Source organism: Phoenix dactylifera, chromosome 16 (assembly GCF_051530095.1).
Source record: "Phoenix dactylifera cultivar Ajwa chromosome 16, Ajwa_hap1_PhDact_Kaust_v1.1, whole genome shotgun sequence".
Classification (NCBI taxonomy): Eukaryota; Viridiplantae; Streptophyta; class Magnoliopsida; order Arecales; family Arecaceae; genus Phoenix; species Phoenix dactylifera.
The window spans coordinates 2,633,841-2,661,687 of record NC_143205.1 but is presented as its reverse complement, the minus strand read 5'-3'; the positions used below and the strand labels follow the sequence as shown (position 1 = coordinate 2,661,687).

The following is a 27,847-nucleotide window of genomic DNA, read 5'->3' as shown; positions in this document are numbered from 1 at the left end:
TATTAATTGGGTCGGATACGGGTTTTAGATGTCTGACCCGTTTAAACCGTTTAACCCGTTTAACTGTTGGGCAGGTTAAACAGGTCTAAACAGGTTAAACGGGTTAAACAGGTTAAACGGGTTAAACAGGTCTAAACAGGTTAAACGGGTCTAAACAGGTCTAAACAGGTCGGGTTGGGCAGGTTAAATAGGTTGGGTTGGACAGATTAAACAGGTCTAAACAGGTTAAACGGGTCAGGTTGGGCAAACAGGTTAAACAGGTCGGGTCGGGTTGGGTAAACAGGTTAAACGGGTCGGATCGGGTTACCTGTTTAATAAACAGGTCAGGTTCATGTTTGCAATTCCTGACCCGTTTAATAAACAGGTCGGGTTCAGATTTATAGTTTTCTGACCCGACCTGTATTTGACCCGACCTGTTTATGCTTGACCCGACCCGATTGCCACCCCTAGCTAGGAGGAAGGGAGGAAAGGGACTCCCATTGGGAGTCATCTTCTTCCCTATTTTTCCGGTGAAGTCTAGCGCCGAGAGGGACTTCGGCACTTTTCCCCGACTCTATTTAAAGGGATGAAGCTTCCCCCAACCTCCCTATCAAAGATCAAAGTCTTGAGTTGAAGACTTGCCAGCATTTCCCTTGTCTTCGCCCGAATGCCGTTCGCCACCGCTGTGGCTTGAGATCGCCGGAACCAAGGTAAGACCGATTAGTCCTCTATTTAATCTCACTTCTCCTACCTTGAGATCATGGATTTCGTTCTAGTTATTGCCGTTTTTTTTTGAAAAATCCGACCCCTATTTTTGGATTTTTTGGGCCATATTCTTTCTTTTTGCCCATCTTCATTGTCGGAGCTCGTCACTAAGGTCTCCATCTGGTCCCTCGGAATGGCTTGCAGCCATGGCTGGAGCCCCAGTCATCAGATACCATGAATCTCAAGGCTTAAGGAGCCGAAGTCATGTTTTTTTTTTGTCGGCCGGTCGTCATCGCCGACCGTCGATTGCGGGACCTCCGACTGCACGGAGGTGGCCAACACCATCCCCAACCATAGCCACCGCCGAGCCGTGATGCTTCCCCTGCTTTAGAAAAGGGTGAGCGTGAGCTCCTCTATTTTGCCAAGAAGCCAAGGAAAGAAAAAAAAGGGGAAGAAAAAAGGAAAAAAAAGTAGAGAAAGAGAGAGTCCCATTCTCTCTTTTCTCCTCCCCCCTCCCCCCTCCTTCTCCTTTTTCTCTCTCTATGAGGATTTGCTAGATCCTAGAGAAGGGTCTTTTTCTTAATAATTTTGTTCAGCCCTTGAGAAGGAGGTTCAGACCCATAGTCATCGGATAGCGTGCCATTCCCCATCCTAGGTCAGGCACCTTAGATTTTACCGTCAATCGCCCCCTGTAGGGTAGTGCTATATGTACTGATTCTTGTTCTATGGTTTGACCATCTAAATTATCCAAATTGTGTCAACTGTGATGTTGGTCATTACTAGGAATTTCAAATTTTTATTTTTAAATTAATTATAGCTAATTTTAGATAGAAATATGTTTTTTTGAATATTAGGCTCCGAAGAATACTTTTGGAGTTAATTGGAATTGTTGGTTGATTTCATTTGCACGAAAAGTAATGTAATTTTTTTTTAGATTTATCGGCAAATTATATAATATTTATATCATTGCATTTTGAGCCGTATTATTTGTAATTTATGAACTTGAAGCATGGTATTTATTTATTGAATATATCTTATTATAGAATATTATTTGATGCATGATCAAGGGTTTTGATTTTATTATGGATTATGATTGATTGATGGTTTTGCGAACTTTTCGATTTGGAATATGAAATTGATTTTATAAAAAAAATTTAGTTTGAGATGGATTTGCAGTTTAACTATATATCGATATCTTACAAGTGGGGGTTATGCACTAGTACATCAATACCCTACTCATAGGCGTTATGCACTAGTATATTGATACCATGTTAGTAGGAGTTATATGTTGGAGCATCGAAACTCTGCCAGTTGGATTTACACATTGCCACCCTGCCAGTAGGGGTTTTATGTTGGCACGTCAAAACCCTTCCGATGGGTTTTATATGTTGGCATCTTGATTACTATTGAGCTCACTTTTTAGCCCAACTACAATGTATAAGTATGGTCATAGTTCATGGCTGACGAGTTTGAAAAAGATTGAATATATAATAGGATTTGATTCGCATGGATGATGTTTTATATTGTTGCTTATCTAAATTTGATTTTTGAATTGATGCACTGTCATATGCTTATTCTCAGTATATTATTATTATTTATTTTATTTTTTAATTTATTTAGTTTAAAATATTCATCGTTTTTTAGGCTGTCAGCTTATTACTTTATATTTTACTATTTTTACAGATCTTGAAAACTAACTCGGAGATATCTTATAGGAGAGTGATTAGAAGCAGAATTTTAGTCACTTAATTAGATTAGGATCTTAATTAAATTTTATGTAAGACTATTGGTTGGAATATTTTGATATATTAAGTTTGAACTTTAGTTATTTAAATTTTGAATTTATTTAATTGATTATTTAATTTCATTGTTTGCTTATTGATATCGTGATGAGATGGCTTGCACACTTGTGGCACTAGAGGAACCCTTGGCATTGCGAGCACTTTTAAGTCACTTGCCGATGCTTAAAAGCATTGCAGGATGACCCCCCAACACTTTAGAAAGTGTCGAGAAGCATTGGCAATGCAACCATAGAAAAACAATTTCACGACACTTTTGGTTTGCGTCGTTTTTTAAGAGAACGATGCTTTTAAGCGTGGCTGACGGACGATGCTTTTAAAAAGCATTGCTAGGTGAAGTGCTTGGACATGGCTTCCGAAGACGCTTTGAAGTATCACTACCGATGATGTTTTTTTGTTTGCATCGAAATTTAACGATGCTTTCTAGCGTCACAGATTGATGATGTTTATGTACCTCGCTAATTAAAGATGCTTATTAGCATTTTTAATTGATCTTTTGATGATGCTTTAAAGCATTGTTATCATTAAAATATTGTGATGCTTTAAAGCATTGCCAACTTGAATAATTTTTTGTTAAAAAAATTAACAAAACCTCCACATATATATATATATATATATATATATATATATATATATATATATATATATATATATATATAGAACCAAACATATGTATCATATATAAAAATAGCAAATTTTTATTTTATCAAACGTGATTGAATGTCCATTACAACTCAAAAAACTTGAAAAATATTGAAAACATAACATATAAAACCCAAAAAAAAAAGTCTAAGGGCTATCAGTGGGCTATGGCAACATCATCATCATCTCTACAACTGCTAGAAGTATCAGAAACCTATAAGAAAAAGACAGAAACTTTAGAAGTTAAAAATATAAAAATCACAATATATGATAAATCATTAAGCTCATACAAAATTATACATGATAATTATGTAAATATACAAATAGATGTAATATTTACCTAAGGCGGGACAAATCTCTACAACAAGGATGTAATATGGTCAAGCTGAGCCCTCAAGAATTATATCTCTATCTAACGGTTGTACCTCATCCTCCATCTCTACCTCCAGCCTATGAATGTCTACAAGGATGCTATTCTGTCTAGCATTCTAGGTATATTTGCTCACTGTAGTCAACTGAATAGGGTGACTCCAACCTGATAACTTCTCACTCGATCAAAACGTTTCAGTCCTATTAATTCGGTAAACACATGGGCTTCGACATAACTGATATCTGTAGATGATAATGACTCGTTGATATGCTCTGCAATAAGGGATGCAACCCTATCTTATATTTAAGAAAAAAGTCATATTAATGTTTGAAAAAACGAAACTACAAACCATTGCACAAATCGATTATCAATAAATATTATATATCTCTCGACTTCTTGTGGACAAAGCTACCATCTCGATGGATGTGAATTATCCTATAGAACTCCACATCACTACTCTTCCATCTACAAAAAAAGTATATGTTATATGATATGGTCCATGAGATATGATATATAACACAAGATACATGGTTCATGATGCTCATTATATAATACATGATACATGGTTCAATATGGAAACTAAAGTTTCAGTTTGAAGTAAAAATGTCTAAGAGTTTCAATAAGACTCATAAGTATCATGATATATGGTACACGATATATAATACATATATTCATTAAGTATAAATGTTTCAATATAAAACAAATAAGTCTAACAAGGAGTTTGTAATATGCCAAAGAATTTCAGAGCAATATATGAATTCATCTCTACACCTCGCATAACTCTTAGAGCCTAATGGGTGAGGAATCAAATGAGATGCTCGTGCAGCTCTACTAATATCAAAATATGTTTGCTAAATAAATAAACAATGTAATCTATCTTATATAAATATGCAATCTATATTAATAATGAATAAAATATAAGGTATTAAAAGAGTATACATAGCCTATCCTTTCTCAAAAAATTACTAGTGAACAAGTTTCCTCCACTGATGAGAGTATACATCAAAAGAACAATTATGAGCAACCTTCTCTTTTGTCATACCTGAACGGAACTCTTGTAGGGTAGCATGCATGATTTTAAAAATTTTCTAAAAAATCAGCGGAAGCAATTAAAATTTAAATTCTTTAATTTTCATGCATGCTTGAGATCTAATCTCTACCATAAAAATAAAAACTAGGATTTAAATGTTTAGGTAAAACATGGAACTATGATTGTATGTCTAACATATAATCATAAAATTTCAGCAACCCTAAAATTTCAGCAACCATGTTAAAATCTAATTTTAATTTCTAATGAGATCAAATCTCATACCTGATTTGCTGGAGGTCTTTGATGACTCCTTGATCACGCTTTGTAGCCGTACATGCGTCCGGCTTCTATGGATCGTCCACGCAAAGCTTCAGGAAGATCGATGACTGCGGGAGTGCTAGCTCGCGCAGAGGTGCTGCAATGGCTAAATTTTTCTTCCTCGTGGCAATCAACCCTTTGATTGCTTGCTGAAGAAGAAGATGATGGAGGAGGCGAAGAAGGAAAATAGATGGTGGCTGGTTTCAGAATTTTTCAGAACTCATGAAGCCCTAGGCGTGGAGGTCCTTTTATAGGCCAAGGAGTCCAACTCCTTGCCTAGTTTGACCCTCACGCCACACCCCTCTATTTGCCAACTTATTTGGCTGATTAAATTCCCAAAAATTTTGGTGAATACGGTAGCTAAGAGGAGATTTATCCCTCTTAATTGTGCGCCATGAATCCCTACATTTTAGAAATTAATGCGCCACCAATCCTAGTGCCGCACTCCTTTTCATTCATGCGCCATGATCTCCTACATTTTAGGGATCTTTATCCATTTGTTTTGGGAAGTTTATGCGCCATCTTTTCCAGGAAAATATGGGGACGCCTCCTCTGATTTCCCACGCCAACTCTTGGCTAAAAATAAAGAGGGAGGCGCCATGAATCTAGGAGATAAGATGATGTATCTATCTTCTCCAAGAAATAAAGCTAGGCTCTTGAAATTTTTGGGATTCTTCTTCTTATTTAATTCTGAATTTTTGGACTCATAATACTTATCAAATAAGGACTTCTAATTGACTTGTGTCAAGCCTAATTCAATTGGGTCAATTCTTATTAATTGGGTCAAGTACAATCTATTTGGGTCGAACCCAATCCAATTAGGTCAAACCCTGATGTAGCCCAAATTGAATTTTATTCAATCTGGCTCAACCTAAGCCCAATCATTCAATCAAATTGAGTTCATTAGTAATCTAATTGCTAATTAATCCTTCAATAATTCAATAATTATTTTACTGCAACCTTTGATTTGGGTAATTTGTCAATCGAATTGACCAATGTACCCCTAGACAATTCTTAATCGTCTTTCAGCTATTTGATCAACCTAGAAACTTCTATGCGTGTAACCCCATAGGTTCGAACCTAAGCCGGTAGCACAAGAACAACTTTTTGTACTAATCGAAATGACTATCTAGCAATGGTACCCGACGTCCGGATAGGCTGAATGATTGCAAAGCAACATTTAAGAACCCTTGGACTATGGTTACTGTATAATTCATCCCTATGACTCCGAATGCATAGAATGACTTCAGAGTTCACTATCAACTCTTTAATCAGTTCATCCAAAATGGGTTTCAACTTTACAAATCCTATGACTTCTTACAAAGATTACCCTGGCCAAAGTTCTGTTAAATTGAACACAAGAGCATTATCTCCTATCACCAGGGGGTCAATCCCTTCTTGACTCACACACCGACTTCGCAAGTACTTGATTATACCCAGAACACTTTCGTCACTAAATTAGAAATTCAGATAGTCCGGTACCAAAGTACAGTGAGTTGCTTGCTAGTCACCATGGCGATCTCAGGTCGGAGGGACACTTATACCCATATCCACTCGGAACATCTTCTGACAGCAGTGTTCTAGATCAGATCATGTTCAGTAAAATGTACTCCTACACTTCATCTGTGTGGCATACTAGTGTCACACACCGGACTCACACACCGACTTCACAAGTACTTGATTATACCCAGAACACTTTCGTCACTAAATTAGAAATTCAGATAGTCCGGTACCAAAGTACAGTGAGTTGCTTGCTAGTCACCATGGTGATCTCAGGTCGGAGGGACACTTATACCCATATCCACTCGGAACATCTTCTGACAGCAGTGTTCCGGATCAGATCATGTTCAGTGAAATGTACTCCTATACTTCATCTGTGTGGCATACTAGTGTCTCTACACTCCTTGGTTAAGAGAACAACCAACAAATATGGCACACAACTACCTATAATTGATAATACCATTGTCCTAGTAATAGCATATCGTTTGGTCGTGAATAGGTTTAAGGACTTATAAATAATTCCTCCTTTATCATTTATAAGAGTCCTAAGAACTTCATCATATTAGTACATTACATGAGTTCATGAAGATGTACAAAATATGCGATGAAAAATGCTAAATAACTTTTATTATTTATTAATTCATATACATCTCAATCATCAATAGGTTGACGATTGACTTTTAGGATACAATTTCCAACAATACCTTCTCTCTTGTAGTCCCTTTTCAACTTTTCCTTAAATTCTTTTCATTTACGGTTGAGGGACTTCAACACCTAGTCATGGCTCTTTCGAGGGAGCACAAACTTGCTTTATAACAAAGTAAAGAATGATACATATGTTAAATCAATTAGATACATATGCTAGTTAACAAATTAACATACAATGTCAAATTCAATTCTTTACTTATATAACTTGTAGAACTAAACCTTATAACAATTATCATTCCACTTAGCATAGTTAAAACTAACATAGCTAACCCTTTCTCGTAATCAATCCTAGAAAATTTGCCTAATATGCTTTCAGACCTCTTGATGGGCTACCCCATCTGGTTGCAACGGATGACGATCCTCTCACCCTCACCAAGCTGCCATACATCACTTGCTTATGTGGGTCTCCATTTCATCCTAACTCTTCCTTGTCCATCTACAAAAAACATATACAAAGATAAAACATATTCAAAATTATTAGATATGCATTAAATTTGAAATGAAAATAATTAAATCATGATAGTTGTTGGAGGAAAAATGGATTGCCCCGAAGCACATGGATGCATCGCCGGCACGTAGTAAAGGACGCCACGGCAACAACTCTCAAGGCGCCCGACCCCAGTGCGCCCGACCTCAGAGGCGCTCGACCCCAGCGCACTCGACCTCGGAGCTCACAGCCGTGCAGCCTTGATCGGCCTTAAGTCCGAAGAAGGTCCAGTCAAAGAATGGAGCGGACCTCTCCACTCTGCCGAGGATCAAGCTCCTCTCCCATTCTCCCAAGATCTAATCCCGCAATCTCCGTCTGAACGACTGTCAACAATTAAATGCGCACGATCTCCATAAATCTCCAGCTTACTCAAAATCTCAGGCCATCTACGACAACTAGTTGACTCACTCAGCTCCGTCTAGTAACCCACGGCAACTCATTAATTCACACAATCACGTCCAATCATGACAGTAGCTCATTAATTCGCCCAGTCGTATCACAGGTAACCCTGTATCCCCCCTATAATAGGGAAACTTCTTCCCCTTGAAGGAGATTCTGATTTTTAGACTTCGGCACATAGACTCTCTCTCTCTTTTTCTCTACTAAAGTCCCCCTCTGACTTAAGTATCGGAGGGTCGGCGCCGGAAACCCCGACCACCGGCTTTTTGCAGGTCCCCCGGAGGACACAGCTCGCCGACGTACCGCCCGCACCGGAGCTCCCCCTTCTCAGCCAGTGGTCACCCCCGGGTCCAATTTCCAGCAACAATAGTAATGAAAATATAATATTTCAATTAAATTATTGTAGGTCTGCAAGTCATCTATAATAATTTTCTTGCCCAGGTAATCAGCAGGAGGCTCGTACTAAAATCGGGGATGCTGGATGGATGAGGAAGAACTTGCCCAAGGCTGCTGAGATTAGCATGTCGAACGACCACCTTGGGTTGCTAGTATACATACGGATGCTAGGGCTTATGGGGATATTGGGACTGTTGGGAATAATCAAAAGGTGATTCAATTTGGGAATGATGAAACTCCAAATCTTTAGATCGTCTTCCTCAAGTCATGATGTTACCTAGTATTCATAAGTAAAAATTAATATTAGTTAATATAATATTAAATACAATACTAAATGAATTGCTAATAAGAAACAATATTTATTAAATTAATATGATAAAGAAGACAATAATTTATACAATGTATATATCTTAAATATTTCTTACCCATAAGAATCAAGCATTATTCTCTCCTTCAACATTTGTTCTAGCCCAACTCATACTAGCATTTAGTTTCTTAGTTGGCACAATATTGTAAGGCATATACTGAGTATAATTAAGTTTCATCATCCTCTACTTCCAACTCTTTCTCCATATTATATAAGTTTCTAGGTTTTGTCTTGATGACAACAATCCATTCCTTATCTTTTGAATATTGTACAAAAAATACTTGTCGAGTTTGAGATAAAAAAATGAATGGGTCATCCTTCAATAACACACCAATAGGTCTCAATCTTGAAAAATTTATAAGTGTGAATCTATTTGTGGCTTGCTTCAAATCTCTAGGTGAGTTTATATCCACCTAATCATATCGAAATCATACTATCTTTATCTTTTCAAAATACTCCAACTCATAAATATTTGCAAGCACACCATAATAAATTTTTCTATCTGCTTCCACTATAACTCCACTATTCTGAGTTTTCTAAATTTCTCATACTCTTTAGTATAAATTTTTTAAGACTATTGATGATAAAACCATTATCTTTGTTAATAATATTGTTAGGACTTCAAGCAATGGCTATTAATTTATCTGAACAATTTTCCTTCATTATCATAGGTGTTGCCCAAGGTGACAAGCCAAGAGGGGGGGGGGGGGGGGTGAATTGGTTTCTTTTAAATTTAAACTATCTTACTCAAGTCAAATGGATGGTTAGTAAGCTAAAGCAAATCACAACACAAACAACACAAAGTATAGTGGTTCGGTGCTCTCCTTAGCACCTACGTCCACTCCCCAAGCGACCCCTTGGGAATTCACTATAATCTCGCGGATTACAGTTGGATTGTTTTCCGGGCTCACAATCCAAAAATCTTTGTTGGTTTTACGGGCTCACCAACGAACCTTTACACTTTGATTTTCCGGGTTCACCAAAAACCTTTGTTGGTTTTACGGGCTCACCAACGAACCTTTACAATTGGTTTTTCGGGTTCACCAATCAATCTACTCCGTTGGTTTTCCGGGCTCACCAACCAACCTTTACAAGTTGTTTAACAAATAAAGAAAGAAGATTTAAACTCCTAAATGAGCAAATGAAACAATATAAACTACAAAGAAGAGTATAGAAAATATTTATCGCTTTGAAGTGGCTTCTCTCTTCTTTGTCAAGGATGCTTCACTCTACAAGGGAGGATGGAGCTCTTGATGACTCTTTGAATCTGCTCAACCCCTTTCTTTGATTCTTGAATGAAGCACTTGGATGAAGAAGATTAGGGCACTTTTGTTTTCTTGTGTACTCTTTGATATTCCTTTTTAAAAGTTGTTCTATCTGATGAATAGTGCCACTTTAAATAGTCTCCTACATCCATTGGACAAGCCCCAATGGTTAGAATTCAAAAACTAGCCGTTACTGACTTTGGGAAGGACAAAAAGTACATCTGCAGAACTAGCCGTTATGCTTCAGCCCGTGTTTGGGTCGGCTCAACCTGTCCTTGGGTCGACCCAACTTTCACTTGGGTCGACTCAAATATTCCTTGGGTCGACCCTCTCAGAAAATACAGAAACTTGAAATTCAGCCTTCTTTCCCTTGGGTCGACCCAACCATTCTTTGGGTCGACTCAAAGTTCACTTGGGTCGACTCAACTTTTTCTTGGGTCGACCCTCTCAGTAATTCCAGAGAACCATTTTCTGTCTTCTTTTCTGTCTTGCCTTTGGGTCGACCCTCTCAGGGTTTGGGTCGACTCAAGCTTGGGTCGACTCAACTACTTCTTGGGTCGACCCTCTCAGTGAATCCAGAGAACCATTGTTCTGTCTTGTTTTGAGGATCTTGATGTTTGGGTCGACTCATGCTTTCCTTGGGTCGACCCAACTCACTGTTCATCTGTGCCATTTTTGCAGAAGTGTGCCAAATGATTTCTTGATGTGCCGGGGTCGACCCAATTATCCTTTGGGTCGACTCAATCCACACTTTGCTGCATCTCAAGGTTAGATTCATTCAAATAAACAATGAAATGTATCTATATCAATTTATACAAATATCCTGAGAGTAATAGTCTTATAAATGAAGTATCAATTTAACTTATAACATACTCTAGATAATTGCTTGTTAATCATCAAAATAACACTATCATCCTCAATCTCCCCCTTTTTGATGATTACAAAATAAAGAGTATGAGCCTATTGATACTTGTCTTTAAGATCAGTTTTTGAAAGGGCTTAACTTGCTGAATTTCAGCTTTTCATATATAAGAGTGAAATCTCCCCCTATTTCATTTAAATGTTGCCAATTTGACTTTTTGAATTGCTCCCCCTTTCATTTATAATTCATTAACGATGAAACTTCAAAAATTTGAGATAAAATATGAGTTTCAGGATATGTATCGGGGTGCGAGAGGTGCGTGCCAAATTCTGAAATTATATGTGCCAAATTCTGAAATTTGATAAAAATTTTTGATTTGATGATTTTCATTGTTACAAATTGCTCCCCCTTAGATGTATAAGCTTTCTTATATAATTTTCAATTTGTTTGCCCAATTATTTCTCTTTTCTTGCATAAGTTCTTATTTCTCTTTCTTTACATAACTTCTTATTTCTTTTTCTTTACTTCTCTTTTCTTTAATTTTCTTTACTTTTGCTCTTATTATTCTTTCTTTACTTACTCTAAAGATATCTTTAGTTCTCCCCTTTTTGTTACTTTATTTACTCTAAACAATATCTTTACTTCTCCCCTAAGATCTTTACTTCTCCTAAAATAAATACTCTTTATTTACTTCTCCCCCTTTTTGTTATCATCAAAAAGATACATGGGAAAGATGCAATAAATACCAAACTTCAAACTTCAAACTTCATTGATCAAAATGGGAACATTTTCATACATTCATGCCAAAAACAAAAACAGATACAATGTTCCTGAATCAAAGTTTAAAGATACATGATAAAAGCAAAATACATATGAGAATTAGATATCTAGCCTAGGCTCTAAACATAGATGCTAAGATCAGTCTAGGGAGACTCTAACGGCTGGGATCTAGTCCTCATCCTCCTAGTGTACGTGGCGAGGGGAGGTCGAGCCTGGTGAGACTGTGTCTGGCGTGGAGCACGATGAGCTGGATGACTCTGTGCCAAAATCTCTGACTCAGCAGCCTGGGGCACAGATGGTCCATGGGTCTCTCTCTCTCTCTCCGGAGTGCTCCTATCTGCTGCCTCAGATCACTGATCTCAGCAGACATGACGTCCAATCGGGCGTCCAATCGGCTCGTCAGCCCGTCAGTGATAGTCCTCGCCTGAGCTGACATGAGCTCAGTCATCCTGCTCCAGAACTCATCCGTATCTCTCGGAGGAACGGATGATGATGGTCCAGCCTCTGAAGGTGCAGTAGGATGATCCATATGCTCCTCATCCTCATCCTCTGGTGCATCTCCCTCTGGTGCCTCACTCTGAATGCCTGCTCCAGTGTGAATCCACTGCCCGTTCACTTTCTCATATCCCATGCGTATAAGTGTCCGTGCAGTGTATGTGTCAGTATGATGCAGACTCTTGGATGCCTCCTCCTCGAGAGCTAAACCGTGCTGTCGAAAAATCAAGGTGAGTATCATACCATAAGGTAGTGATACCCTGGAGTTGCACATCACCTTCCTCATCTGTCTCAGTATCATGACCGAAAGATTTAGGGGAATCCCCTGAATCATACACTCCATCACTGCTAGATCTCGCTCTGTGATGAGATCGAATCTCCCGATCTTTGGAAATAAGATTCTATTTATTATACTGAGCAGTAATCTCATTTCAGCAGTAAGAGAACTAGCTATTACCTTCGCGGAAAAGTCGAAGTTCTCATTTTCCATGATCAACTGTAGAGCTCTCATTTTGTTTTCAGGCTTTTCCGGAGTGGCTCCTACGCAGGGTAGATGAAGTAGCTCACTCAAGCTCTCCTCGGAAACTCGAACTCGAACCCCTCGAACTTCCGAAACAAGCCCTCCCATACCAGTTTTGAGGAAGGCATAGAACTCCTGAACCAATCCGGGGTAGATCATCACGTCTAGGGAGCAAAGATACTCCCAACCTTGCCTTTGGATCCATTCCCTCAACCGAAACCCTTCTTGATCAAAGAACTCGGAATGGATCCTTCTCCCCGTTGTAACCGGTCTCCCCGCAAATCTTGCAAGTATCACTGAGGGGGAAGGAGGAGGAGGGGCCTCCGCACGTGCCTCACGTCGTGGAGACACGGTAGATGGCTCCGTAGGTTGCCTTTCCTCCCGTTGGATCCGTGTGGCTCTTCCGGATCTCTTGGCTACGGCTCTTTTGGGTCCCATTTCTCTAAGATCTCAAGGTAATCTACTGTTTGGAGGAGTTTGGAGGAGTTTGGAGAGTGGGGATTAGAGTATTCAGAAGAGGACAAGGGCAAACAGTGCCCTAACAATGCTCTCGGGTCCCCTTTTAACCGTGGGGTCCCGACGTTGGGTCGACCCTATTCTGGGTTGGGTCGACCCAAGTGCAGAATTTTTTCTTTTCTCTTCCTTTTTGCTTCTAAGAATTTTCCTTACTTCCAATCCTTATAAACTCTTTATGGGACAATGATACATGAGTAAGGAATCTCTAGATAACAAATTTGACTCATGTTTCATGGAATTTTAGAAATTGGAAGAATGTATCATGAGACTACTAGCTCCCTTTTATATTTCTTCAATAAAAAGGATCACATATGCCTAATTCCCTCCTTAGCATGCAGAATCTATCTTCACTCAATGGTTTCGTAAATATGTCGGCTAATTGTTTTTCAGTGCATATATGCTCAATACATATATTTCCATTTTGCACATGATCCCTAATAAAATGATACCTTATTTCTATGTGTTTGGCTTTAGAGTGCTGAACTGGATTTTTAGTAAGATTGATGGCACTAGTATTATCACACTTAATAGGAATATTATCTAGTTTAACTCCATAGTCCTCTAGTTGTTGCTTAAGCCATAATACTTGAGCACAACAACTACCAGCAGCTATATATTCAGCTTCAGCTGTGGACAGTGCCACTGAATTCTGCTTTTTGCTAAACCATGATACTAAGTTATTTCCTAAGAATTGACATGTGCCACTTGTGCTCTTCCTATCTAATTTGCATCCGGCAAAATCAGCATCTGAATACGCAAGCAAATTTAGACAGGAGTCCCTTGAGTACCATAGCCCTATATTGGTAGTTCCTCTTAAATATCTAAGGATTCTCTTAACAGCACTTAAATGTGACTCCTTAGGATCCGATTGGTATCTAGCACATATTCCTACACTAAATACGATGTCGGGTCTACTAGCAGTAAGATAGAGCAAGGATCCAATTAGTCCTCTATAGAGCTTGATATCAATACTCTTCCCTTTTTCATCCTTGTCTAGCTTGCTAGTAGGATTCATTGGAGTGCCTACTCCCTTATGATTTTCATTCCCAAACTTCTTTAGTATTTCCTTTGTATACTTAGTTTGATGAATGAAAATGCCTTCTCTAGTTTGTTTGATTTGTAATCCTAGAAAGAAGCTTAGTTCTCCCATCAAACTCATTTCAAATTCTCCATGCATTAAATCAGCAAATTCTTTGCAAAGAGTATCATTTGTGGCACCAAAGATTATGTCATCTACATATATTTGTACCACTAATAGATTTTTGTCCTTTCTTTTGAGAAATAGAGTTTTATCTACATTTCCTCTACTAAAGTCATTATTAAGCAGAAATTTGCTTAATCGATCATACCAAGCCCTAGGTGCTTGCTTTAATCCATATAATGCCTTATGTAGTTTAAAGACATGATTTGGCAATTCATGATTCTCAAAACCTGGAGATTGTTCTACATATACTTCCTCCTCAATAAAACCATTTAAGAATGCACTCTTCACATCCATTTGATATAATTTGAAATCCATGAAACATGCAAATGCTAGAAGTAATCTAATAGCCTCTAATCTAGCTACAGGAGCAAATGTCTCATCAAAATCTATTCCTTCTTCTTGATTGTATCCCTTAGCTACAAGTCTAGCCTTATTTCTTATAACTAATCCATTTTCATCTAATTTATTTCTAAATATCCATTTTGTTCCAATTACTGAATTATGCTTTGGTCTTTCAGTTAATGTCCATACATTACTTCTTTTGAATTGATTTAATTCTTCTTGCATGGCATTTATCCAGTTAGTATCTTTTTCAGCTTCTTCATAAGTCTTAGGTTCTAATTGTGAAACGAAAGCAAGATAATCATTTAAATTCCTAAGAGATGATCGAGTTCTTACCCCTTGAGATGGATCACCAATGATTAAGTCTTTAGGATGTTCATATGCATACCTCCATTCCTTTGGCAAGTTTTGGGATTGTGGTGGCACGCTATCATCTCCCTTATCTTGATTTGGCACGTCATCAATATTCAACTTTTCAAAATCGATAATTCCTATATCATCATCAACAATATTTTCTTTCCTAGCAGACTCACTATCAGACTCATCAAATATAATATTGACTGACTCTTCCACTACTAAGGTTCTTTTATTGAATACTCTGTATGCCCTGCTAGATGTGGAGTATCCTAAGAAGATACCTTCATCTGACTTGGCATCAAATTTACTTAGATCCTCCTTGCCATTGTTTAAGATGAAACATCTACATCCAAAAACTTTAAGATATTTAGCAGTTGGTTTCTTATTCTTCCAGAGTTCATAAGGAGTTTTCTTGGTTATAGGTCGTATTAAAACTCGATTTAGAATATGGCAAGCAGTGTTTATAGCTTCAGCCCAAAAGTACTTTGGAAGATTTGACTCACACAACATTGTGCGTGCCATTTCTGCCAATGTCCTATTTTTCCTTTCAACAACCCCATTTTGTTGAGGCGTTCTAGGTGCTGAAAATTGATGTGATATTCCATTTTTAGTGCAAAATTCTTCAAAGTGTTGATTTTCAAATTCCGTACCATGATTACTTCGAATTGCTACTAAGGTGAGTTTCTTTTCATTTATGATATTATTATATAGTTTCAAAAATTCTGAAAATGCTTCATTCTTATGTGCCAAAAATGAAACCCATGTATACCTTGAAAAATCATCAACAATAACTAGTCCATATTTCTTCCCTCCTAGACTTGTAGTTCTAGTAGGTCCAAATAAATCCATGTGTATGAGTTCAAATAGTCTAGTTGTTGATACTACATTCTTCGATTTGAAAGATGATTTAGTTTGTTTTCCCAATGAACATGGTCCACATATTTTGTCCTTTTCAAAGATCAATTTTGGCACATCTTTTATTAATTCCTTCTTAACTAGTTTTGATATTAATTCCATACTAGCATGTCCTAATCTTCGATGCCAAAGCCAACTAGTTTCATTTTTCTTTTCTTCATTAGTAATTAAGCATAAACCATTTTTCCTGCCTAACTCATGAAGATCTACTAAGTAAATATTTCTTTGCCTTTGTCCTACAAGTACAATGCTATTATCTTTAGGATTAGTGATTATGCATACAGATGCTTCAAATGTAACTTTAAACCATTTATCACAAAATTGACTTATACTAAGAAGGTTATGTTTCAAACCCTTAACTAATAAGACATTTTCTATAAAAATAGATGGAGCAATATAAATTTTACCCTTTCCAATGATATGCCCTTTACCATTGTCTCCATAGGTTACTACTCCACCTTTCTTTGATTCCAAGGTGACAAATTGATCTACGTCACCGGTCATGTGTCTTGAACAGCCGCTATCTAGATACCATCGTTTTTTCACTTTATCAGCTGTAAGACACACCTGCAATCAAGATCAAGAAGAAACTTTAGGTACCCAAACTAAGTTGGGTCCTTTAGGGTTAGTACTCCATGTTCCTTTTGGAACCCAAACTTTCTTGAATTTAATCTTTTGATTATAACTTGATTTGTTTTGACTGGACTTTCTAAAGTTACATTCATATGCTCTATGTCCTAACTTATTGCAGCAATAACAAGTAATATTTTCACTTTTAGCTTTTACAACAATGTTCTTTAAGAATTTTTGTTTCCTATTTGTTCTATATCCTAAACCAGCCTTATCATATACAGCTTTTTGGCTATCAAGAATCATATTTAATTTGGTAGAACTAAGTGTAAATTTATCTACCAAGGATTTATATTTTTCAGCATCTTCTTTTAGCTTGATATTTTCAGCAATTAGATCCTTGGTTTCATTTGTAAGTTTCCTACTCAAAGTTTCACAGGTATGAGACAGTTTTAACTTGTCCTTAATAAGAGATTGATTTTCTTCTTTTAGAACTTTATTTCTATTAATTAGTTTCTTATGTTCTTCCATGAGTTCTAAGAATGCATCATGTAATTCATCAACAGTAAAATCACAGTCAAGTTCAGAATCTACCTCATCGTCATTGGCCATATGACACATTTGGGCCGTCTCTTGATGATCTTCCTCCTCCGAACTTGATTCCTCACTTTCACTCCATTCAGCCATGAAATTCTTCTTTTTCAACTTTCTTGCCATCCACTTCAAATCTGGGCAATCTATCTTATAATGCCCGGATTTGTTACACTCATAGCAAATGGGAGTTTCTTTTTCCTTTTCTTTGTCCTTACCCTTTTCTTTGCTTGAGTTACCTTTAAGGAAGGGTTTCTTTTTATGGAACCTATTCTTACCTCTCATAAATTTTCTGAATTTTCTCCCAAGCACAGCCATCCCTTCTTCATCGATTTCTTCATCATCATCTGAATCTTCTGATTCAGTTAGTTGTTTAGGGGTGGTAGTCTTTAGGGCAATGGGCTTTCTTCTCTTGACCTCATCTTCTGAATTTTGCCTCATTGTCAACTCATGGGTCATGAGTGATCCTAGAAGCTCCTCTAACTGCAGTGTGTTGAGGTCCTTTGCTTCTTGAATAGCGGTTACCTTGGCCTCCCAATTTCTTGGTAGAGACCTGAGAATTTTTCGCACCAAATCAGAGTTAGAGTAAGACTTTCCTAAACTCTTAAGTCCATTTATAATGTCAGTAAAACGAGTAAACATATCAGTTATGGACTCAGTAGATTCTATTTTAAACAATTCATACTTGTGTACTAATATGTTTATCTTTGACTCCTTAACTTGATTGGTCCCTTCATGTGTGACCTCAAGTCTGTCCCAAATTTCTTTGGCAGTAGTGCAAGTAGATATTCTATTAAATTCATTTATATCTAATGAGCAGTAAAGTACATTTATAGCTTTTGCATTTAACTGTGCTAATCTTCTATCACTTTCATTCCAATCCATTTCTGGTTTGGGTATGGTAGTGCCCTCTATGTTAAGTGTGGGTGTGTGAGGTCCTCTAGTGATGATTTGCCATAGTTCATAGTCTGAAGCTTGAATGAATATCCTCATTCTAGCTTTTCAATATGTGTAGTTTGTGCCATTAAATAGAGGTGGTCTATTTGTGGATTGCCCCTCACTCATAGAACATCCCACTTGGGTTGTCATGATCTTTAACTCTTGATTGTGAGATCAATGAGTACTATTAGAGCACCTTGCTCTGATACCACTTGTTGCCCAAGGTGACAAGCCAAGAGGGGGGGGTGAATTGGTTTTTTTTAAATTTAAACTATCTTACTCAAGTCAAATGGATGGTTAGTAAGCTAAAGCAAATCACAACACAAACAACACAAAGTATAGTGGTTCGGTGCTCTCCTTAGCACCTACGTCCACTCCCCAAGCGACCCCTTAGGAATTCACTATAATCTCGCGGATTACAGTTGGATTGTTTTCCGGGCTCACAATCCAAAAACCTTTGTTGGTTTTACGGGCTCACCAACGAACCTTTACACTTTGGTTTTCCGGGTTCACCAAAAACCTTTGTTGGTTTTACGGGCTCACCAATGAACCTTTACAATTGGTTTTCCGGGTTCACCAATCAACCTACTCCGTTGGTTTTCCGGGCTCACCAACCAACCTTTACAAGTTGTTTAACAAATAAAGAAAGAAGATTTAAACTCCTAAATGAGCAAATGAAATAATATAAACTACAAAGAAGAGTATAGAAAATATTTATCGCTTTGAAGTTGCTTCTCTCTTCTTTGTCAAGGATGCTTTACTCTACAAGGGAGGATGGAGCTCTTGATGACTCTTTGAATCTGCTCAACCCCTTTCTTTGATTCTTGAATGAAGCACTTGGATGAAGAAGATTAGGTCACTTTTGTTTTCTTGTGTACTCTTTGATATTTCTTTTTAAAAGTTGTTCTATCTGATGAATAGTGCCACTTTAAATAGTCTCCTACATCCATTGGACAAGCCCCAATGGTTAGAATTCAAAAACTAGCCGTTACTGACTTTGGGAAGGACAAAAAGTACATCTGCAGAACTAGCCGTTATGCTTCAGCCCGTGTTTGGGTCGGCTCAACCTGTCCTTGGGTCGACCCAACTTTCACTTGGGTCGACTCAAATATTCCTTGGGTCGACCCTCTCAGAAAATACAGAAACTTGAAATTCAGCCTTCCTTCCCTTGGGTCGACCCAACCATTCTTTGGGTCGACTCAAAGTTCACTTGGGTCGACTCAACTTTTTCTTGGGTCGACCCTCTCAGTAATTCCAGAGAACCATTTTCTGTCTTTTTTTCTGTCTTGCCTTTGGGTCGACCCTCTCAGGGTTTGGGTCGACTCAAGCTTGGGTCGACTCAACTACTTCTTGGGTCGACCCTCTCAGTGAATCCAGAGAACCATTGTTCTGTCTTGTTTTGAGGATCTTGATGTTTGGGTCGACTCATGCTTTCCTTGGGTCGACCCAACTCACTGTTCATCTGTGCCATTTTTGCAGAAGTGTGCCAAATGATTTCTTGATGTGCCGGGGTCGACCCAATCATCCTTTGGGTCGACTCAATCCACACTTTGCTGCATCTCAAGGTTAGATTCATTCAAATAAACAATGAAATGTATCTATATCAATTTATACAAATATCCTGAGAGTAATAGTCTTATAAATGAAGTATCAATTTAACTTATAACATACTCTAGATAATTGCTTGTTAATCATCAAAATAACACTATCATCCTCAATAGGTACCTAAAAACAATGATACAATGATGATAATTAATCGATGTTATCTTCACTAACAATTAATGTTTACCTTATGTATTATATATCTAACTTGTTTTGAAAAGTCATTTAAGAAATAACTCAACCAACCATCGTTACTCAATTCTTGGGTTAGGATAAATGTTATGGTTGACTCATCGTTGAGCAACCGAAAATTCTCTGCATAAACATTAAATCTTTAGTTAAGAACATTATATGTGATATGACATGAAATTTAATCATTTTAAAACCATACTAACATATGATGCTCAAATATTATATCACTATGAAGTAATGTATAACGATGTGCTTGTACTAGGGATTTTTTGTCAAAAATAACACTTTCAATTTTTTCCAAAACTCTTCCACCAGATATGAACTTCTACATTCTCTACAATGTCAAAATTCTCTACAATGTAAACTTGTTGGACCATCTATTTAAATATTTTAAATAGAATAAATGTACAAGAAAAAAATCTTCGAAAAATTATTACAACCCGAATATAGTTTCTAATCATAATATTTTATCAAGTGACAATACCAAGTTGACTCATTATTAGATAAATATATTGGTTTTTCAACATATATAGAATCAGTAAACATATGCTCATCGAACATTTCAGCTGCTTCTTGTCCTCAACAGAAATTTTTTAAATTTTCAATATTAAGTTCAAGAGCATTTCTGAGCAAATTCCATATATCATCTTCTTTTGCAAGGTTCCTTTGTATGTTGATGGATCCAAAACTAGAAGTGTATTCTGTATAAGAGGGCTAATTACATGCAGACGATAATATAAATTCTCTATGAAATACTCACTTAGTATAATCTTTCAGAAAGTCTTTCTACACCAAATGTTCTTCAACAATTTCTAGAGTGTGAGGAGAATAATTTACATATTTTTGGTATATTCATAAAATCTTTCCTTCCCATATTAGCTTTCTCAACAACATATTTAATAACATTCTGAATTTCATCCAACTAATCTTTTCTGGATCTTGACTTATTTATCCAAAGTGTTGGAAGCTTCACCCTGAGCTATAGCTGAAGAGGAAGAATCAAAAGGATGATTATTCTAAGAAGAAAGGAAAGGCGATTCTTAATGCTGTAGAGGTTGAGAAGATGCTTGAGCTTAAGCAAACAGACTTCAAGTTGAGCTTGATGGTGAGAAAATCCAAGACAACAAGTGAGATAAATCTAGAGGCATGAGAAAAACTCTTCTTCTTGAAGATCTAGATAAACCAAAGCATCATTGAGGCTATTATAGGTCCTAGAAGCAAAAAAAATCCCATCTCTAAAAATTTAATTCAGAAGCTGGGGTTGCAGACCAAGCCTTATCCACATTCTTACCATCTTGGTGGGATTTAGAAGGATGTCAAGTTAAAGATCACCAAGTAGTGTACCTTTAGGTTTGCCATAATTGAGAGGTATATTGATGAGATAATTTGTGAAATAGTTTTTTTGGATATTTGCCAGATTATCTTTAGAAGCCCATACCTTTAGGGTCAAGATGAAGTCTTTTACAAATGGCATAGGAAGTATCATCCTTTAAAGGATGAAAAGGAGTTCATTATCAATACCTCCAGAATACAAGGTAACATTGACTTTACAGTTACTGCCTAAGCAAAGCAACATGTTAATGCTTGTAACAAGTTTGTGATACGGTATGAGGACCCGATACACCTGTTAGAGGCCAAGCTATTGTTTCTTGGTTTCACTAATCGATATACTGAGGTCAAGATTGACAAGGAGTCACTGTAGTCATCATTGACAAGGAAGGACGACAAGGAGCGTTCCTACTAAGAAGTCCAGATACGAGAGTAGAGCAAGTAATTTACTCAAACCTGAGAGCAAAGAAGAGCGAAGCTAAAAACCATCTCCAAGCAAAGCTAGGTGGTTCAATCATGAGACAAAGAAGCAAGTATTTTTCTACCTTTGGTTTTGATTTAGCGGGAGCTAAATCTTTTAAACAGAGGGAGCTAAATCTCTTAAACTCGTTGTGGACCACTTTGGCCATTATAAGTATGGCTGGACAGGGTTCAGAAACGAGATCAACAAAATCGGAATGTCGAGTCGCAGGCCAAACTTTCGAAGGCCATAACTTCATCATATTACGTCCGATCGAAATAATCTTTTTGTTTTTCTAAAATCATCCACATTCTTACCCTCTTGGTTGGATTTAGAAGGATGTCAAGTTGAAGATCTCCAAGCAGTGTACCTTTAAGTTCGCCATAACTGAGTGATATATTGATGAGGTAACTTGTGAATTCTTTGGATATTTGCCAGATTATATTTGGGACCCATACTTTTGGCATTGAGATGCAATCTTTTACAAGCATCAGATAAAGTATTATCTCGTAAAGGATGGGAAGGAGTTCATTATCAATGCCTCTAGAACACAAGGTAACATTGAACTTGCAGCTGCTGCCCAAGCGAAGCGACTTGTTTATGCCTGCAACAAGTTTGTGATGATGGTGTGAGAACCTAATGCTACCCATGAGAGGCCAAGCTTTTGTTTCTTGGTTCCATTGATCGATATACCGAGGTCGAGATTAAGGAGTCGTCGTAGTCATTGTTGATGAGAAAGGATGACAAGGAGCATTCCTACCAAAAAATCCAGATACAAGAACAGAGCAAGTAGTTTACTGAGACTTAAGTGCGAAGAAGAGTCAGGCCAAAAATCATCTCCGAGCAAAGCAAGTGGTTCAATCGTGAGACGGAGAAACAAATATTTTTCTACCTCTAGTTTTGATTTAGCGAGAGCTAAATCCCTTAAACAGGGGGATCTTTGATTCAAAAGGATCCCCAGAATCAATGTGGACCACTTTGGCCACTACAAGTAGGGCGAGATAGGGTTCAGAAGCAAGATCAGCCACATTAGGAAGCCAAGTCGCAGTCCAAACTTCCGAAGGCCATAGCTTGATTATACGACATCCGATTGAAATAATTTCTTTTTAATCAGACAATTTTTTTTAAGATTTATGACGTGAAGCCTGAATGCCCTTTAGGATCTTCCTAGATTTGCAACCATCCTTGGTAGTAGATCACCACCATCTTAGTCGTCATCAACATGGAGCTTATTATTAGTGGCATCATCAATGAAAGAAAAGTGGGATGGAAGGATGTACAGAAGCTTAGATAGCTAACATTGAGAAAATTGGGGTTACGGGGTTTGGTGGTTTGGGGATGTTTGCATTTTAGTAGAGGAGTATGAGAGAGAGAGTACATTATGATGAGAGCACAAAAGTGCAACCATCAGACCATCTTAATTAGTATTTTAGCTAATCATTAATAATAAAATTAACTAATTAATGTTTTATTTGTGCAAGTAGCCCAATCAGCTCGTTCCCCGCACTTCAAACAATCAGCCCCCATCGTATCACCTAATCAAGCCATCGCACCCATGCATGCATGGAAAGCCCACATCCTAGCTCATCCCGAGCACCTTCACTCGTGTCGTCCCCAACGTCCCGAGCTCTTCATGCTGCCATGCATGGAAGATACCATTCCGGCACGTCCGCATCTCAGTCGTGGCACGTCCCCGCCTATGCATGCCTGGAACTTGCTGCTAGCACCTCCCCGACGTCCGCCGAGCTCGCCCTTGCTGCACCAAAACGTCGCCAGCCACCGTGCACAGCACGTCTCAGCATGCCGGTCCAGAAGCGTCCTAACCACGTCGTCAGCATGGCAGCCCGAGCCCAACTATGTTTCGTCCATTTCAGCCCGTGCCATCGTGCCATGCATGGCACGTTCCCCCCATCCCCAGCGTGCCAGCCAGCAGCCAATTCCCAGGGATCTTGTGACAGCCCAAGAGTCCGTCGGCATTCTTCCGCCCGTGATCCCAGCCTCCATCGTGGCCATGATCGGCTCCTCCCAGCATCCCAGCTCTTCCGCACATCACAGCGCATCCACAGAGCTTCTTCCGCCCGTGATCCTAGCGCCTCGCATCCAACTTCCGTGCCAGCCACCGTGCCAGCAACGTCGGCGTCCCAATCCTCCTCCCAGCTTCTTCCGCCCCTATCCAGCCAACCGTTGGAGCTTCCAGATTCACACCCGCTTCAGCCGCCTGTGATTCTCCCCCAAGCATCTTCCGTGATCTCGGCGATCCCGCACCGCATCTCCTTCCTTCCGCGATCCGAATCCTAGCTTCGCGCCCAGCAGCCCACGTTCTTCACGCGGTGAACATCCCAGCATCAAGCCTCCCATCTCATCTTCTTCCATCCGCACGTCAACCTCCCGAAATCTCAGCGGCCATCACTCGAATCCAAGCCGTGATCGGCTCCTCCCAGCAGTCCCACGGCGCCATCCACGGATCCGCTCCTCCCAGCACCGATTCTGGCCGCCCATTTCAAATCTGCACCGCGTCCATCCCGTGCGAAAACAGGGGAGAGCAACGGTCTGCGAGCAATCTCCTACACGCCTTATTATTCATCATCCACGGATCACACTGGCCGGTCCAGCCTCCTCCGCATCCAAGCACCCGCGACGCTCTTCATCCGGATCCACCTCCCGAGATCCCGCGCCCGTTTCTCCTCCTCTCCATGCTCGACGATCTATAAGAAGGGGAGAACGAGAGGGAGAAGGGAGCTCTCGGCTTGGTGGTGGGCCAAAGACCAAGGAAGAGGAGGGTGGAGAGCTCGGTTGGGCCAAAGAACAGGGGAAGGAACAGGGGAGAGCTTTGTTTCTCTTGGAAAGAGGAAAGAAAAAAAATATAGTATTTAATGTTCCACCGTGGGAGAGAGAGGGAGAAGAGAAGTGATTTGTTTTTTTTTTTTTTAATTTGCAAAATAGAAGGAGTATTAGGCCTCTAATCTCCACTTTTATGTGTAATAAGTTTTCTTTTTATGAAATCCATCAATTCTCTTTCATGCAATCCTTGTTCTAGGTTCAGTTTAATTCCTGCTTTTTATGCAATCCATAAATTTTTTTTTATGCAATCTATGTTCTAAGTTTCAGTTTTCTTAAGCACTGTTTTCATCCATGTCCAAGTTTTCCTCCGAATAGTTAAATATTTCATTAAATATATAAATGCTTTTCGAATCTATACTTGTCTTTTAGTTAATCTCAAATAGAAAACATTCTCTGGTAGACTAGAGAATCATTCCACATCTCCGAAGTAATGTTTTTTTTTTTTTGTTATTTAAAAATCGATTTTGAATCCGAGTGAATGTTTTAATTTTTTATGCAACTCCAATCGCCTCCCTGTGGATCGACCTCTTACAACCACTATTCTTCGAGTAGAAAAAGTAAGAGTAAAATTAAATTAAACTTTGTTTGTCGGTTCTAACAATGATCTATGTAGCGTATTTTTAGGTAAACAGGAATCGGACAACACATTATCTTTGGTTAACTGGGAGAAAGGGATTGGTCTGGCTTGGTGGTTTTTACTAATCCTAACTGATTTGAACCTTTAAATTCCAATCTAATGGCTCCACTGGCAACTGGTATGTAAAAATTAAAACCACTTGACTAAAATCTAATTGTTGATTATATGCTTGCTTATATATTTGTTAATATTTCATGATTAAAATAAAATATTTTTTATTTAAGGCCCATTTGATATAGCATTTGTTTCCTTTTTAGAAGCCCAAGAAAAAAAGAATAGACTTAAAAACTTGTTTCACGAAATCTTTTTATCTTTTAATTAAAAATTAGTAATAGCAGAAATTTTATGTGAATGCTAGCTTTAGATGTAATCTTCTTTGGTATTTCATTAATTTGTAGAGAATATGAACACAAGCAACAACGATACCAAACAAGCCTTCAGATATTTAATAGTAGTATACATCATATATTATATTTAGTTGAACATGGATGAGATGACCTTAGCTTGTGTTCATTTTATTTATTTTCAAGTTCAAGATTTGAGTTAATATTCAGGGAATTCATCAAAAGGGCCAAAATCATAAATGGTATATTGAAGAATTAAGGACATATACTGGATTCTTACAAGTATTAGGAGTTTCTATGGTGCAGAAAATATTTTTCCAGTCATAATAGCTTACATCAAGGATCAACAATAAGCCTGCATCTTTTTGTATTAATAATGGACAACTCGAATCTAATATTTAGGAACATATACCATGACGTATGTTATTTTAGATGATACAGGATTGATAAATGAAAAGAAAACTAGGTTAAATAATAATTAAAATTATGTAGAAAAGCTATAGACGATAAAGGTATAAAAATTGGTACAGTAAAGATAAAATATATGGAATGCAAATTTAATAAGAATAAGCATGATAACATAATATCAATTATGATTGATGGACAAGTGATACCACAAAGTTGCTAATTTCATTATTTAAGATCTATTATACAAAATAATAGGAAGATAGATGAAAATATATGTTACAAAATTAGAGTTGGTTGGATAAAGTAGAGACGTGTGCATCTGGAATACTATGTGATAGGTGCATACGTTAAAGATTTAACAAAAAAATTTATAGAAAAATGGTAAGGCCTGCAATGTTGTAGGGCCTCAAATCTCATTTCAAGCATTTTAGGATAATCCATGGTAGTTTAAAGTGGGTAGTGTCGATAAATAACGGGTGATTGTAATTAGTTACAATGTGGGTAAAGCGGTGGGAATAATGGTTGTGAAAATAGATGACAAAAGTACAAGATGCTAGTGGTTAGGAGTGAACAAAATGCTATTGGTTTCATATGCCAAAGTCATTAGTCCAACATTAAAAAATTAATGCGAGTTGAATTATATTTAACACTTCCTAACTAGTGGACTTTAATATATTGGATGCATGGGGCATTTGGGTCAGTCGCCCATGTGAAAGCCAACCCTTTTATTTGTTTTGATTTTGTTAGAATTTATTTTAATTTTCTAATAGGCTTAATTGCAGGAGTTGCTGGGCAGTTGTTAAGGTGGCTTTATTAACTCACAGCATCTAGTAACCCCCAAGGCGCTTGTTGCAGCCTCAATGGTACTACTACTAGATTGGCCTCTATATAAGGGTCATAGTCTAGTTAGGCTATCCACTTAGATCATAGCTTGGAGCCTTTTCTCCTTATGGTAGCTGTTTTCTACACATATTAAGTTCTAAGTTACATACAATCTCCATCAACTTTGTTATTATTTCTCCCTATATTTCATATAGTTTCCAAAGAACTATCTTGGAGCAAACGAAGGAGTTGATCAAGTCAATTCTTCCGCGTGCTTATGCTAAGTTAGAGAGGAGCCATGTTGAGCCTAGGATCGGTTGTATCTTGGAAGTATTAGGGCCATCTATTTGCACTGGAGAGGCAATAACACTCTTAGGGCTACGACAAAGATGCCTCCAATCCAAGTTTTGCTGCTTTTTGTTCGAATTTCAAATTATTTTCCAAACTATTTTAAATAAATCATTCTCTGGATTCTACACGAATTTTTTGGATACATCAATTTCTATTTTCTGATTTGTTGAGATTTACTTGAGGATATAGGGGCGAGCGGTATGTAGTTATCATAAATTTGATGAAATTCTGCATTTTTCACCCACTACAGATCTCTTTTTTCAGATTCAAGCCAGAAGTTTTGTATACTTATTTTATTTATTTGTTCGTTTGTTTTTGGATATTTTGTAGAAATGATTCATTCTATGTTTTTTATAAATTTAAATAATCAAATAAGTGAACAAATTATAAAAAATTTAGATCCTTTTGCTCCTGGAACTATTTGATATGCTCCTATTGCATGTTAATGTGAAGTTGAATGCACTTAGATTTTGTATTAAATGTACATACTTTGACATGCAATGCATATATTTTTTTGTACAAGCTCACATCTACTTACTATTAAGCTATATGCATTGCACTTTCATTGCCTGGAGTATATTTGTAGGCCAGTGACAAAAATATCCATCAATTTCAAAACCAAGCCATTCTTATAACAACAAATAAAAATACTCCAATATTTCAAAAATAAAAATAAATTTGATTTTTTAAAAAATATTATTTATCTTTTCAAAGAATGTGTCCTTTTAATCAAAAACTTTTCCTCCTCGCCTTATTTAATGGACTCCAAACGTATATGCATCAAAGTTATGTTGATTCACTATTA

At 37.7% G+C, this 27,847-nt stretch overlaps 1 long non-coding RNA gene across 1 annotated transcript; it reads left to right on the top strand.

Moving 5' to 3' along the window:
* Window positions 1-455: 455 nt before the first annotated feature.
* LOC148699702 (uncharacterized) lies at window positions 456-27,719 on the top strand. Its single transcript, XR_015973984.2, has 2 exons — window positions 456-689; window positions 26,652-27,719. It is a non-coding gene; the product is annotated as an uncharacterized LOC148699702 (long non-coding RNA).
* Window positions 27,720-27,847: the final 128 nt, after the last annotated feature.